Source organism: Aegilops tauschii, chromosome 5 (genome assembly GCF_002575655.3).
Source record: "Aegilops tauschii subsp. strangulata cultivar AL8/78 chromosome 5, Aet v6.0, whole genome shotgun sequence".
Lineage (NCBI taxonomy): Eukaryota > Viridiplantae > Streptophyta > Magnoliopsida > Poales > Poaceae > Aegilops > Aegilops tauschii.
This window is the reverse complement of record NC_053039.3, coordinates 232,517,462-232,532,195: the sequence shown is the minus strand read 5'-3', so window position 1 is coordinate 232,532,195 and position 14,734 is coordinate 232,517,462. Positions and strand designations below refer to the sequence as shown.

Below are 14,734 nucleotides of genomic sequence, written 5' to 3'. Positions count from 1 at the left end.
CACATCATTAGAGAATGATGTGATTGACTTGACCCATTCCGTTAGCTTGGCACTTGATCGTTTAGTATGTTGCTATTGCTTTCTTCATGACTTATACATGTTCCTATGACTATGAGATTATGCAACTCCCGAATACCGGAGGAACACTTTGTATGCTATCAAACGTCACAATGTAACTGGGTGATTATAAAGGTGCTCTATAGGTGTCTCCGATGGTACTTGTTGAGTTGGCATAGATCGAGATTAGGATTTGTCACTCCGATTGTCTGTGACGCCCCCGATTCAATCGTACACTAATCATACATGCAAACGTGTACGATCAAGATCAGGGACTCACGGGAAGATATCACAACACAACTTTAAAAATAAAATAAGTCATACAAGCATCATAATACAAGCCAGGGGCCTCGAGGGCTCGAATACAAGTGCTCGATCATAGACGAGTCAGCGGAAGCAACAATATCTGAGTACAGACATAAGTTAAACAAGTTTGCCTTAAGAAGGCTAGCACAAACAGGGATACAGATCGAAAGAGGCGCAGGCCTCCTGCCTGGGATCCTCCTAAACTACTCCTGGTCGTCGTCAGCGGCCTGCACGTAGTAGTAGGCACCTCCGGTGTAGCAGGAGTCGTCGTCGACGGTGGTGTCTGGCTCCTGGGCTCCAACATCTGGTTGCGACAACCAGGTAGAATGAAAAGGGGGAAAAGAGGGAGAAAAGCAACCGTGAGTACTCAACCAAAGTACCCGCAAGCAAGGATCTACACTACATATGCAGGGGTATCTGTGTAAAGGGGCAATATCGGTGGACTGAACTGCAGAATGCCAGAATAAGAGGGGGATAGCTAGTCCTATCAAAGACTACGCTTCTGGCAGCCTCCATCTTGCAGCATGTAGAAGAGAGTAGATGGTAAGTTCACCAAGTAGCATCGCATAGCATAATCCTACCCGGCGATCCTCCCCTCGTCGCCCTGTGTGAGAGCGATCACCGGGTTATATCTGGCACTTGGAAGGGTGTGTTTTATTAAGTATCCGGTTCTAGTTATCATAAGGTCAAGGTACAACTCCGGGTCGCCTGTTACCGTGGACACGGCTATTCGAATAGATCAACTTCCCTGCAGGGGTGCACCACATTACCCGACACGCTCGATCCCTCTAGTCGGGCACACTTTCCTGGGTCATGTCCGGCCTCGGGAGATCAACATGTCGCAGCCCTACCTAGGCTCAACAGAGAGGTTAGCACGCCGGTCTAAATCCTATGCGCGCAGGGGTCTGGGCCCATCGCCCATTGCACACCTGCACGTTGCGTACGCGGCCGGTGAGCAGACCTAGCAACCTCCATTACAAAGGAAGTTGCGTTATGCGGTCCAACCCGGCGTGCGCCGCTCAGTCGCTGACGTCAAAAAGAGCTTCGGCTGATACCATGACACCGGTTGCCCATATCTTGTCCCACGTGGCGGTTAGTGCGTATAAGGTCAACGACCCAACTCAGATCAAATACCAAGATCTCGTTAAGCGTGTTATTATGAAGTAACCGCGGACGCCGACTAGGGCCAGGCCCACCTCTCACCTAGGTGGTCTCAACCTGCACTGTCGCTCCGCCACAAAGTAACAATAGGGGCCGTCGGGAACCCAGGCCCACCTCTACCGGGATGGAGCCACCTGTCCTTTCAGCCCCCACATTGGAATCACTTGCGAGTACTCTACGAGCCGACCCGACTTTAGTCACCACATGTATCATATAATATGTATGTAAGTATATACTGATCAACTCCCCAGTGATCACGGCCCGGTAGTATAGCATGGCAGACGGACAAGAATGTATGGCCAGTGATGGAATACTAGCATCCTATACTAAGCATTTAGGATTGCAAGTAAGGTATCAACAACTGTAGCAACAATGTCAGGCTAAGCAGCAGAATAGGATTAATCGAAAGCAGTAACATGCTACACTACTCTAATGCAAGCAGTAGAGAGAAGGAATAGGCGCTATCTGGTGATCAAGGGGGGCTTGCCTGGAAGCTCAGCCGAGAAGGAGGGGTCGTCAACACCGTAGTCGTACTGGGTAGCAGCGGCGTCGGTCTCGGTGTCTAGCGAGGGAAGAGGGGGAAGAAACAATAAATATAATGCAAACATATGCATGACGATGCATGACATGACAATGAGCGTTGCTAGGTGTGCCCTAACGCGGTAGTAGGTGATACCGGTGAAGGGGGGAAACATCCGGAAAAGTATCCCCGGTGTTTCGCGTTTCCGGACAGATGAACCGGAGGGGGAAAGTTGCATGTTTGCTATGCTAGGGATGTGTGGCGGACGAACGGGCTACGTATTCGGATTTGTCTCGTCGTTCTGAGCAACTTTCATGTACAAAGTATTTTTATCCGAGTTACGGATTATTTTATATCAATTTCCAAAGTTTTAATTCATTTTCTAATTTATTTTAATTCAAAAATTTAATGTTAAATTGCTAGATGTACCCAGCACAGTGTACCCAAAAATGTACACTCGCTGACATGTGGGACCAGGGGGACCCAGTTGACCGGTCAAACTTTAACTGGTCAACAGGGGGTGGGGCCCCCTGTCATTGGCTGCCTAGTTAACTAACAGGATTAGTTAGACTAATTAAGTAGTTAACAGGTTAAGTAACACGATTAATTAGGTTAATTAGTTCACTTAATTAATTAATTTAATTATTATTTACTTTACTTTTTTTCATATTCTTTTTCTTTAACGTTCTCAGGGGCTGGGGCCCACTCGTCATAGGCAGGAGGTCCTTAGCGGGCAATGGGCGCTAGCGGGCACTGCGGGCGTCAGCCCGTTTGGGCGCCGGCCCAGGCCAGTGGAGGCGCCGGGGCGCCAGCGGCTGCGGCGAGCAAGCGCGGTGGAGGCGGCGACGAAGCGAGCAGGGTCGGGGCAGTAGCGGGCGCGAGCGGGGCTGGTGGCCTAGTGCGGCGGCGGAGGCAGAGCCGACGAGGCCATGGCCCGTGCGCGGCCAGCGGCCATGGTCGGGGCTCCAGTGCGGCGGAGGTGATGCTGGCGAGGGAGCAGTAGGGGCCGAGGGTGCGCGGCAGGCAGCGGGCGCGGGCTTGGCCGCGGCCGGAGGCGGAGCAGAGCGGGGGGAAGCAGTGGCGGGCCGGAGTGCGTGGCACGGGGCGCACAGCAACGGTGCGAGCACGGGGAGGAGAGCGGCGCTACACAGGCAACCGACAACGATGGTCGAGGGCGCAACCACGGGGCGCGGGTGGGCGCACACAGGCGCGTGCAGGGGGCGCTCGGTGCGGCCCCGAGCGGTGTGCAGGGGAGGGGGCGAGCTGCGTGTGAGCGGAGGCATGACCGGGCGCAGCCGTGCAGGGTCAGAGCAGGGGAGGACGCCGAGGTTCCTCACCGTGGGGCTGTAGGGACTAGGGTAGCGGGGCTCGGGGTGGAAGACGGGGACGTGCGACGGAGATGGGGAGGCAGTCCGGCGAGTCGGCTTCGGGTGACGGCGAGGTCAAGATCCGGCGAGGGAGTCCGACGAACGGCGGGGTCCAGGCGGAACGAGGCGGCGACAGTGTGCGGCGGCGGCGTCAGGTCGCGGGGAGGACGGGCGGCGCGGTCGGCGCGCCGAGGTCGGGCCCCTCCCCGATCCAGATGGGATCGAGAGGAGAGGGAGAGGCGAGCGAGTGGGGGAGTGGGGGTGCTGGGTGTCGGTTAGGGTTTGGGAGGGGGTGTATAGGGAGTGGGGTGGGCCAGCCTAGTCGGCCTGGTGGCCAGCTGGGCCGGTTGGCCCAGTGGGAGGGGGGCTCCTTTTCTTTTTTGTTAGTTTTCTGTTTTCTGTTTTTGTTTTTCCTTTTCTTTTTCTCATCTTATTTCTTTTTTGTTTTAATTTATTTTAAAGTATTTAGACATTCTGTAAAACCGTGGTTTATTCACCATAAATATCTAAGCATTAATTGGCACACTCCGAACATTTTAGTTTAGTGTTTGAAAACTTTTATTGTTTGCCTTTGTTTTAAATTTGAAATTCGAACTAGGTTTCGAACTAACGCAAGTTTATCCACAGTAACCGAGGTGACGTGGCATCATTAGCGGGGATCACTGTAGCTTAATTATCCGGGCATCACAATTCTCCTCCACTACAAGAAATCTCGTCCCGAGATTTACGAGGGGGAGTAATGGGGAAAGGATTTGGTTACGAAATTCTAGCGAGTCTTCTCGGTCTAGGTTGCTCTTCTCGAAGTGGTCGATCCATAGCATTGATGTCTTCATTCCTATGCATCAATACAACATGATGAGGTTGTCGTCCTTCCTTCAGGAACTTCACCGAACTTACGAAAGGATAAGAGGGGAAAAACTCTATAAGGACGGGTTCTAACTAGATTGAGCATCGGTCGGTTAACTCATGGGAAGAAGCATAAGTATCTCTCGAATTGAAACTTAAGAAGATATCAAGAGCAAAGTAAGAAGGTACCATGAGAAGTTTCAAACGGATAGGGAATCGTTCGATGTCTGAAGCAACGTGCGAAAGGGGCCCAGAGCAACGAGATTGAGTATTTGCGTCTGTTACCAGAATAGATCACTAGGAAGGTGGCTCGTGAATTACATATGAGGCCACGCGCGAGGAATAACTTAGGAAACTGGGGGTGTACAGGAGAGTCAGGTATCGATCATGTGGACTTGTGGGTTATGGGCCCACCATGTGGTTAAAAGTAGGAAAGGCGTTGACATCTTGCACGGTCATGATAGCAAGACATGTCAGAGGGTAGCCTATCAGTTATGTTGGCAACAATGTCGATACCAAGGGCGAGGGACGAAGAGAACCATTTTCCTGCTCGTTGAACGAGGCGGACCAATAGGCAAAGTTTTCGTCCATCGGTGGCTACCGGAATGTCATCAACAATAGTAACAGGGTCTTGCTGACAGAATTGTACACCGAGATGTTTACATAAGCAGGAGAATATTACTGTTTAAATCATATAGATCACAAGCAACGTTAAACCAACCAATGAAAAGGAAAATATGATTATCAGATTAAACAGAACAATGGAAAGGAAAATGTGTTTAAACACAATTTTCAAGGTTATATCCTTCCCAAGGACAAGCAGAGCATGATATCCATGACAGGATATAATGTAGAAAACTCTTTACGTAGGGGAGAGAAATTTCATGACATTACCCATACAGCGGTGTTTGGATAATTGAGCAGGAAACATTTAGCATTGGGCTTCAAATGTTCTTGTTGAAAATCGAAGTACCATAGACATGCTTCGATATAGCATTGACATGGTCACTGGGTAAAGATCAGACGTTGGATACGCAAAGGATCCATCTGAAACAACTTATAGAATAAGTCTTACAATTTCCTCATGGGCGAATGGCTAACCTTGGTAAAAGGATACAATTGCAATAGGTCCTCCGGCCAGGTGTGCTAGGCATGACGTCACCTTACTGGTTTATAAAAACACCATTGCTATGACTCTTGGAAAATGTTCCAACCATCATATCTAACCGAGTTTCATATCTGATTGGTGTCAGGATACCTCAGACTCAGGATGCCTAAGAAGAAAAGTTCAACACAAATTGTCGAGATGACGTTGTAAGATTCTCGGGAAATGAACTATGGAAGCGAGTTCCGAAACAAGAGTTCATCATTAAACCAAGGAGAGGATAAGGGGTGGCTGATGGACTCAACGACATAGCATCGGGATTTCCACAATTATGTGAACAAGGAGATAACATTTGTCATATCAAATGACATAATGATGTATGCTCCAGGAAAAACATACACACTTAAACATTGGTTGAAAAGTGCACCCGAAATATGGGCTAAGTAGCATGATCAATGTTAGGATGATGAGTCAATAACCAACACAAGAAGAAAGCAACTATCATTCGTAACTTACAAGCGATAGGGTTGCTAGAAGTTTTGAATTCACACATCATAGTTCATTTGTCGGCATTCCGGTTATAAACAACACGGGGACCAAGAAGGAATGGTGATGGTGAGAAGTATCACTTGTATCAAGAATTCTCAGGAGGTGGTGAAATTCCCACGCCATTCTTGTCATACAAGGTGGTAATATTCCAAGGTAAGGAAGAACAAATGCTGGAGCAAGGAACTCAAGGTATAACACAAAACACGAACAAGTTTGTGTTGGAGGGAAGGCAAGAAAATGGCCAATGATAACACAAATCATCGAGGGCAAGGATGGTATTTCTCGTCATGAATTCGAATAATATCCTGGAAGAGCTCAGAAGGTTGATGATGATCACGACACATTTGTCGAGAGATTTCAAGATGTAATCGATCGGCAATGACATCAAGTCAAAGGAATGGTGAAGCGAAAGGTTATTGGAACCAAGGGTACGACACAAACTCGAGACCAAGCTTGCGGTTCAAGGTGATATGATATGATGAGGAAGATCTACATAAGCTTAGCTCATCATCAAAAATTGTGCTCCGGGAAGAAGGACCAGGTAGCATAGTTAAAATTAGCACGATAATGATGTAGCCGATGAGGCTAGGAGTGACGTGATGGAGTATTAAACTTCTCAACAACAAAGTACTGGGAGTACTGAATCTCAGTGTTGATTTGATTCACAAATCGGTGTTCTCGGTTGACGACAACCCAGAACCCGTGGAGTGACTATGACGGGGAAAGGAGAAACTGAACTGGAGCGTTGACTTGCAATAGCAGATACTTTAATCTTGTCATAATAGACGACGCACTGGAATGGTTTCCTTTCAGATATAATGAATAAGGTTAGCATGGTCGGAACCATAACTGCAAGGGATCCAATTTACGACACCGGAAGAATTATTCGAATGATTAAATATTCTTGCAAGAAGCTTTCATGATAAGTTCCACATCGTGTCTGTGGGCATGAACAAAAAGTTCAAGGTCGACTCCCACTTCTTCAATGCATAACCTTTCATTCACTGCTCTACTAAAAATGATTTGAGTGCGAAGATCTACCTGGTGAATTACCAGAGGAGTATGAACCTTGGAAAACTTTCGGGTTCACACATATTAAGGAAGGCATAGGTTCAATCCATCGGGGCATCTAAGAAACATATACTACAAGCTTCGAGAGTAATTATCACCAGCTCGAAAGCAGGGCATGCTTGACCAATCAGAGGATAGGATTTACCAATGGCATTATATATCAGATAAATAACTTCCAAAGTGATTGATTATGAAGGACGTTGTCGGATAAAATCCAACAAAGGACCCGGTGGTCCTCAAGGGGTCTTATGTGAGCATCTGTACTCAACCAAAGGAAGAAAGAATGTAAGGAGATCAGATTATAGAAACAACTGATTGATTGAAAGCTCAAAATCAAAGGAATTATGATTTCCAAATCAAGGGATCAGAAGCAAACGCTCTGATTAAGGAAGGATAAGATGAGTAAGCTTAGGGGTACAATCGACGACAATTTGATTGGTCGAGAACCAGCTTATGTTCAAAAATGACGTCTGAGCCAGAAGGATGAATTCTAATTGCGACTAATGATTGCGAACATCCGCATCATATTGAATCAACGGTCTCAAATTGATAGTGCAAAGGATGTCAATGAATAATGCTAGGCATTTGGATTTAACCATAATGCAGGCAGACAAGAATTTCTAGAGCCATAGGCTGCAGAGAATTCTCGAAAGATCGGATAATATTTCGAAGAATTTTGTGAAACACCTGAACAACTGGGGAGAAACAAATCCTCGGTAAGTGTGAGGATTAATTTGTAGGTGTATTCAGGCGACAAGGAACTAAAAGGCAGTAGGCACAAAGGATTATCGAAACAACGACGAGTATTTCGGGGTATCTTGTAATAACAAGACCAACTGGGGATGAATGTAAGAATGACAACTGCATGTAGTTATCCATAAGGGTTGACGGTGGAAGGAGAATTGCAAATGCGATGAACACAAGTTCTCGGGTTAATAGCGAAGATTATCTTCAGGGTCTTCTGGTGAAGGAGACGATCATCGGTAATAAGGTGCTCTCCGAGTGAAAGTGAAAACGAGATCCTAATGTTAGATTTAGCAAAATTCATTTATCCCGAATAGAAGAGAGATCAGAGTCCCAGAGTATAGACGAGGAGTAAAAGATCCTAATACCACCCAATGGCGACGTGGGCCCGTAACGCACACAGCCATGTTAGTAAAAGTTTAGAAATGTCTAGACTCGACTTCGGCCAAGGAGTTTGGAAGGGGGATTCCTATAGGCAGTCGGCTCTGATACCAACTTGTGACGCCCCCGTTTCAATCGTACACTAATCATACACGCAAACGTGTATGATCAAGATTAGGGACTCACGGGAAGATATCACAACACAACTCTAAAAATAAAATAAGTCATACAAGCATCATAATACAAGCCAGGGGCCTCGAGGGCTCGAATACAAGTGCTCAATCATAGACGAGTCAGTGGAAGCAACAATATCTGAGTACAGACATAAGTTAAACAAGTTTGCCTTAAGAAGGCTAGCACAAACTGGGATACAGATCGAAAGAGGCGCAGGCCTCCTGCCTGGGATCCTCCTAAACTACTCCTGGTCATCGTCAGCGGCCTGCACGTAGTAGTAGGAACCTCCGGTGTAGTAGGAGTCGTCGTCGACGGTGGCGTCTGGCTCCTGGGCTCCAGCATCTGGTTGCGACAACCTGGTAGAATGCAAAGGGGGGAAAGAGGGAGAAAAGCAACCGTGAGTACTCATCCAAAGTACTCGCAAGCAAGGATCTACACTACAAATGCAAGGGTATCTGTGTAAAGGGGCAATATCGGTGGACCGAACTGCAGAATGCCAGAATAAGAGGGGGATAGCTAGTCATGTCAAAGACTACGCTTCTGGCAGCCTCCATCTTGCAGCATGTAGAAGAGAGTAGATGGTAAGTTCACCAAGTAGCATCGCATAGCATAATCCTACCCGGAGATCCTCCCCTCGTCGCCCTGTGTGAGAGCGATCACCGGGTTATATCTGGCACTTGGTAGGGTGTGTTTTATTAAGTATCCGGTTTTAGTTGTCATAAGGTCAAGGTACAACTCCGGGTCGCCTGTTACCGTGGACACGGCTATTCGAATAGATCAACTTCCCTGCAGGGGTGCACCACATTACCCGACCTGCTCGATCCCTCTGGCCGGGCACACTTTCCTGGGTCATGTCCGGTCTCGGGAGATCAACACGTCGCAGCCCTACCTAGGCTCAACAGAGAGGTCAGCACGCCGGTCTAAATCCTATGCGCGCAGGGGTCTGGGCCCATCGCCCATTGCACACCTGCACGTTGCGTACGCGGCCGGTGAGCAGACCTAGCAACCTCCATTACAAAGGAAGTTGCATTACGCGGTCCAACTCGGCGCGCGCCGCTCAGTCGCTGACGTCAAAAAGAGCTTCGGCTGATACCACGACGCCGGTTGCCCATATCTTGTCCCACGTGGCGGTTAGTGCGTATAAGGTCAACGACCCAACTCGGATCAAATACCAAGATCTCGTTAAGCGTGTTACTATGAAGTAACCGCGGACGCCGACTAGGGCCAGGCCCACCTCTCATCTAGGTGGTCTCAACCTGCCCTGTCGCTCCGCCACAAAGTAACAATAGGGGCCGTCGGGAACCCATGCCCACCTCTACTGGGATGGAGCCACCTGTCCTTTCAGCCCCCACATCGGAATCACTTGCGGGTACTCTACGAGCCGACTTTAGTCACCACATGTATCATATAATATGTATGTAAGTGTATACCCGTGATCACCTCCCGAGTGATCACGGCCCGGTAGTATAGCATGGCAGACGGACAAGAATGTATGGCCACTGATGGAATACTAGCATCCTATACTAAGCATTTAGGATTGCAAGTAAGGTATCAACAACTGTAGCAACAATGTCAGGCTAAGCAGCAGAATAGGATTAATCGAAAGCAGTAACATGCTACACTACTCTAATGCAAGCAGTAGAGAGAAGGAATAGGCGATATCTGGTGATCAAGGGGGGGCTTGCCTGGAAGCTCAGCCGAGAAGGAGGGGTCGTCAACACAGTAGTCGTACTGGGTAGCAGCGGCGTCGGTCTCGGTGTCTAGCGAGAGAAGAGGGGGAAGAAACAATAAATATAATGCAAACATATGCATGACGATGCATGACATGACAATGAGCGTTGCTAGGTGTGCCCTAACGCGGTAGTAGGTGATACCGACGAAGGGGGGAAACATCCGGGAAAGTATCCCCGGTGTTTCGCGTTTCCAGACAGATGAACCGGAGGGGGAAGTTGCGTGTTCGCTATGCTAGGGATGTGTGGCGGATGAACGGGCTACGTATTTGGATTCGTCTCGTCGTTCTGAGCAACTTTCATGTACAAAGTATTTTCATCCGAGTCACGGATTATTGTATATTAATTTCCAAATTTTTAATTCATTTTCTAATTTATTTTAATTCGAAAATTTAATGTTAAATTGCTAGATGTACCCAACACAGTGTACCCAAAAATGTACACTGGCTAACATGTGAGACCAGGGGGACCCAGTTGACCGGTCAAACTTTGACTGGTCAACAGGGGGTGGGGCCCCTGTCATTGGCTGCCTAGTTAACTAACAGGATTAGTTAGACTAATTAAGTAGTTAACAGGTTAAGTAACATGATTAATTAGGTTAATTAGTTCACTTAATTAATTAATTTAATTATTATTTACTTTACTTTTTTTCATATTCTTTTTCTTAAATGTTCTCAGGGGCTGGGGCCCACTTGTCATAGGCAGGAGGTCCTTAGCGGGCATCGGGCGCCAGCGGGCACTGCGGGCGTCAGCCCGTTTGGGCGCCGGCCCAGGCCAGTGGAGGCGTCGGGGTGCCGGCGGCTGCGGCGAGCAGGCGCGGTGGAGGCGGCGACGAAGCGAGCAGGGCCGTGGCAGTAGCGGGCGCGAACGGGGCTGTTGGCCTAGTGCGGCGGCGGAGGCAGAGCCGACGAGGCCATGGCCCGTGCGCGGCCAGCGGCCACGGTCGGGGCTCCAGTGCAGCGGAGGTGATGCGGGCGAGGGAGCAGCAGGGGCCGAGGGTGCGCGGCAGGCTGCGGGCGCGGGCTTGGCCACGGCCGGAGGCGGAGCAGAGCGGGGGGAAGCAGGGGCGGGCCGGAGTGCGCGGCACGGGGCGCACAGCAACGGTGCGAGCACGTGGAGGAGAGGGGCGCTACGCAGGCAACCGATAGCGATGGTCGAGGGCGCAACCACGGGGCGCGGGTGGGCGCGCACAGGCGCGTGCAGGGGGCGCTCGGCGCGGCCCCGAGCGGTGTGCAGGGGAGGGGCGAGCTGCGTGTGAGCGGAGGCATGACCGGGCGCAGCCGTGCGGGGTCAGAGTAGGGGAGGACGCCAGGGTTCCTCACCGTGGGGCCGTAGGGACTAGGGCAGCAGGGCTCGAGGTGGAAGACAGGGACGCGCGACGGAGATGGGGAGGCAGTCCGGCGAGTCGGCTTCGGGCGACGGCGAGGTCAAGATCCGGCGAGGGAGTCCGACGAACGGCGGGGTCCAGGCGGGATGAGGCGGCGACAGTGTGCGGCTGCGGCGTCGGGTCGCGGGGAGGACGGGCGGCGCGGGCGGCACGCCGAGGTCGGGCCCCTCCCCGATCCAGACGGGATCGAGAGGAGAGGGAGAGGCGAGCGAGTGGGGGGAGTGGGGGTTGCTGGGTGTCGGTTAGGGTTTCGGCAGGGGTGTATAGGGAGTGGGGTGGGCCGTCCTAGTCGGCCTGGTGGCCAGCTGGGCCGGTTGGCCCAGTGGGAGGGGGGCTCCTTTTCTTTTTTGTTAGTTTTCTGTTTTTGTTTTTCCTTTTCTTTTTCTCATCTTATTTCTTTTCTGTTTTAATTTATTTTAAAGTATTTAGGCATTCTGTAAAAGCGTGGTTTCTTCACCATAAATACCTAAGCATTAATTGGCACACTCCAAACATTTTAGTTTTAATGTTTGGAAACTTTTATTGTTTGCCTCTGTTTTAAATTTGAAATTCGAACTAGGTTTCGAACTAACGCGAGTTTATCCACAGTAACCGAGGTGACGTGGCATCATTAGCGGGGATCACTGTAGCTTAATTATCCGGGCGTCACATTGTCGGAGAGGTGTTTCTAGGCCCTCTCGGTAATGCACATCACTATAAGCCTTGCAAGCAATGTGACTAATGAGTGGAGAAGAGGAGGGGCGGCCACGGCAGGCCGCGCGCCCCCTCCCCCTCTAGTCCGAATTGGACAAGGAGGGGGCGGCGCCCCCTTTCCTTTCCCCTCTATCCTCCTTCCCTCTCTCCTACTCCTACTCTTGGAAGGGCACTAGGAGTATGACTCCCCTTGGGGATCTCCGAGGAGGGCCGGCCCCTCCCCCTCCTCCACTCCTTTATATACGGGGGAGGGGGGCACTCCATGGACACACAAGTTGATCATTGATCTCTTAGCCATGTGCGGTGCCCTCCTCCACCATAATCCACCTCGGTCATATCGTAGAGGTGCTTAGGCGAAGCCCTGCGTCGGTAGCTTCATCATCACCGTCATCGCGCCGTCGTGCTGACGGACCTCTCCCTCGAAGCTCTACTGGATCGTGAGTTCGTGGGACGTCACCGAGCTGAACGTGTGCAGATCGCGGAGGTGCCGTATGTTCGGTATTAGGATCGGTCGATCGTGAAGACGTACGACTACATCAACCGCGTTGTCATAATGCTTCCGCTTTCGGTCTACGAGGGTACGTGGACAACACTCTCTCCTCTCGTTGCTATGCATCACCATGATCTTGCGTGTGCGTAGGAATTTTTTTGAAATTACTACGTTCCCCAACAGTGGCATCTGAGCCAGGTTTATGCGTAGATGTTATATGCACGAGTAGAACACAAGTGAGTTGTGGGCGATACAAGTCATACTGCTTACCAGCATGTCATACTTTGATTCGGCGGTATTGTTGGATGAAGCGGCCCGGACCGACATTACGCATACGCTTACGCAAGACTGGTTCTACCGACGTGCTTCGCACACAGGTGGCTGGCGGGTGTTAGTTTCTCCAACTTTAGTTGAATCGAGTGTGGCTACGCCCGGTCCTTGTGAAGGTTAAAACAGCACATACTTGACGAAATATCGTTGTGGTTTTGATGCGTAGGTAAGAACGGTTCTTGCTCAACCCATAGTAGCCACGTAAAACTTGCAACAACAAAGTAGAGGACGTCTAACTTGTTTTTGCAGGGCATGTTGTGATGTGATATGGTCAAGACATGATGCTAAATTTTATTGTATGAGATGATCATTTTTTTAACCGAGTTATCGGCAACTGGCAGGAGTCATATGGTTGTCACTTTATTGTATGAAATGCAATCGCCATGTAATTGCTTTACTTTATCACTAAGCGGTAGCGATAGTCGTAGAAGCAATAGTTGGCGAGACGACAACGATGCTACGATGGAGATCAAGGTGTCGCGCCGGTGGCGATGGTGATCATGACGGTGCTTTGGAGATGGAGAAAGGCACAAGATGTTGATGGCCATATCATATCACTTATATTGATTGCATGTGATGTTTATCTTTTATGCATCTTATTTTGCTTAGATCGACGGTAGCATTATAAGATGATCTCTCACTAAATTTCAAGGTATAAGTGTTCTCCCTGAGTATGCACCGTTGCGAAAGTTCGTCGTGCCGAGACACCACGTGATGATCGGTTGTGATAAGCTCTACGTTCACATACAACGGGTGCAAGCCAGTTTTGCACATGCAGAATACTCGGGTTAAACTTGACGAGCCTAGCATATGCAGATATGGCCTCGGAACACTGGAGACCGAAAGGTCGAGCGTGAATCATATAGAAGATATGATCAACATAGTGATGTTCACCATTGAAAACTACTCAATCTCACGTGATGATCGGACATGGTTTAGTTGATATGGATCACGTGATCACTTAGAGGATTAGAGGGATGTCTATCTAAGTGGGAGTTCTTAAGTAATATGATTAATTGAACTTTAATTTATCATGAACTTAGTCCTGGTAGTATTAGCATATCTATGTTGTAGATCAATAGCTCGCGTTTAGCTCCCCTGTTTTATTTTTAATATGTTCCTAGAGATAACTAAGTTGAAAGATGTTAGTAGCAATGATGCGGATTGGATCCGTGATTTGAGGATTATCCTCATTGCTGCACAGAAGAATTATGTCCTTGATGTTGGAAATATGCCCTAGATGCAATAATAAAATGGTTATTATTGTATTTCCTTGTTCATGATAATTGTCTATTGTTCATGCTATAATTGTATTAACTGGAAACCGTAATACATGTGTGAATACATAGACCACAACATGTCCCTAGTAAGCCTCTAGTTGACTAGCTCGTTGATCAATAGATGGTTATGGTTTCCTAACCATGGACATTGGATGTCATTGATAACGGGATCACATCATTAGGAGAATGATGTGATGGACAAGACCCAATCCTAAGCATAGCACAAGATCGTGTAGTTCGTTTGCTAAGAGCTTTTCTAATGTCAAGTATCGTTTCCTTAGACCATGGGATTGTGCAACTCCCGGATACCGTAGGGATGCTTTGGGTGTACCAAACGTCACAACGTAACTGGGTGGCTATAAAGGTGCACTACAGGTATCTCCACAGTGTCTGTTGGGTTGGCACGAATCGAGACTGGGATTTGTCACTCCGTATGACGGAGAGGTATCTCTGGGCCCACTCGGTAATGCATCATCATAATGAGCTCAATGTGACTAAGGAGTTAGCCACGGGATCATGCGTTACGGAACGAGTAAAGAGACT

At 49.0% G+C, this 14,734-nt stretch overlaps 1 long non-coding RNA gene across 1 annotated transcript; it reads right to left on the bottom strand.

The window, feature by feature from the left end:
• Positions 1-344: 344 nt before the first annotated feature.
• Positions 345-3,671, bottom strand: LOC141023361 (uncharacterized). The gene is made up of 3 exons (XR_012184530.1): positions 3,382-3,671; positions 2,012-2,086; positions 345-667 (listed from the first exon to the last, which is right to left on the bottom strand). It is a non-coding gene; the product is annotated as an uncharacterized lncRNA (long non-coding RNA).
• Positions 3,672-14,734: the final 11,063 nt, after the last annotated feature.